The following is a 1,840-nucleotide window of genomic DNA, read 5'->3' on the forward strand; positions in this document are numbered from 1 at the left end:
TATTGAATGTACAAACATACATGTATGTTTATGTTACGGTATATCCAGGTCAACGAGATACACACATGTACATTACATACCCCAGTATGTATGTATGTCTACATGACACATAACCAAATGTATGTATGTATGTATGTATGACCCATGTAGTATGTACATGTATGTACATGACATACATATGTATTATGTATGTATATACCCATGTATGTACCCCATGTATGCTATTGTACAATATGGATCATGTTTGTATGTTTGCTGTATGTATGTATGTATGTATGAATGTCATTCACACATCCGTATGTATGTATGTATGTATGTTTTTATGTATGCACACATACAAGCATGTATTTATGAATGTAATGTACCATACATGTATACTGTATGTTATGTACATCAATGTCCATATGTATGTTCCAATGTATGTACAGACAATGTCATGTATGTATTGTACCAGTATGTATGTCATGTCATACATACATGTATGTACCATTAGTAACAAACAGTCTTTGTACTATACATACATATGTATGTATACTAACATGTATATGTACATACATGTATATATGTACTAACCTACCACCACATTCCCCAGCCAGACCACGACATGATACATGATATGTATGACAGTATGTATACATATACAGTATATACAAAAAGGAATCAACACATTATGTAGTATGTATGTACATACATGTATGTATGTATGTATGTGTGTGATGTATTGTGACATATGTATTTATATGTATGTATGTATACCATACAGACCATTACAATGACACACATACATATACCCACACATATGTATGTATACATGTAGTATGTACATGTATGTATGTATTGGCTACTTAAATGTATACACCCTACATCCATACATATATGACATGTATTCTACATAACATGTATGTACTGACAGATCATGATGTATGTACAAACATAACAACAACCAGTACATCCCATGTACCCATATTGTATGTATGTATAGTGTACTGAGCAGACAAATTCTCCTATACATACATACATGACATAGCCAATGTGTCATACATACATTACAGTACATTCATACAAGTGGTAACAGAACTAACGACCACATATCCATAAACATACAGCTTTACTCAAATACATGACTTTACATACACATGCATACATTACACCAAAATAACATAGAAAACCATGACATACATTTAGAACCATACATAACATGCCATACATACATACACATTCAGACATACATATACATACATACACCCATACACACATACATACATTCCCTAGATATCACCATACAAGATACATAAACATACCCCCATACAGTACATACAGAACAGACGGGGCATGACTTACATACATATTACCTCAGTACAATACAATATAGCATAACAGATATTAGACATAAATACATAACCACACAGGTACATACATACCATTTCTCCAGACATACATTCGATACATACAGAAAGCATACGCAAGGACAATACCCTACATTACAGACATACATTACATACATAACAAACACAAAAAACCATACAAAACATCGGCAACATACAGGAACAGACTTACAATCATAACATCCCTACATACGATACACTACAGTACATACGATACTACATGATAAAACCCATACATCAATATCATTTTTAGTTATCATACATACTTTCTCCCCCCAACACCAAACCACAATACCCACCCCCCTCATGCACCCATCACAGCATCATCCATAAACAACACCCTAGAAATAGTCCTCCGTTCCATTACCAATGCTCCTATCTTCTTTCACACCCCATCATCCTATACCATCGGGTGGTTATCTCGGGACACCCTCCCAAATCCCATCCCAACCTCC

This window comes from Oratosquilla oratoria, chromosome 2, assembly GCF_046742065.1.
Source record: "Oratosquilla oratoria isolate Oo_2021 chromosome 2, ASM4674206v1, whole genome shotgun sequence".
In the NCBI taxonomy this organism is placed as follows: Eukaryota; Metazoa; Arthropoda; class Malacostraca; order Stomatopoda; family Squillidae; genus Oratosquilla; species Oratosquilla oratoria.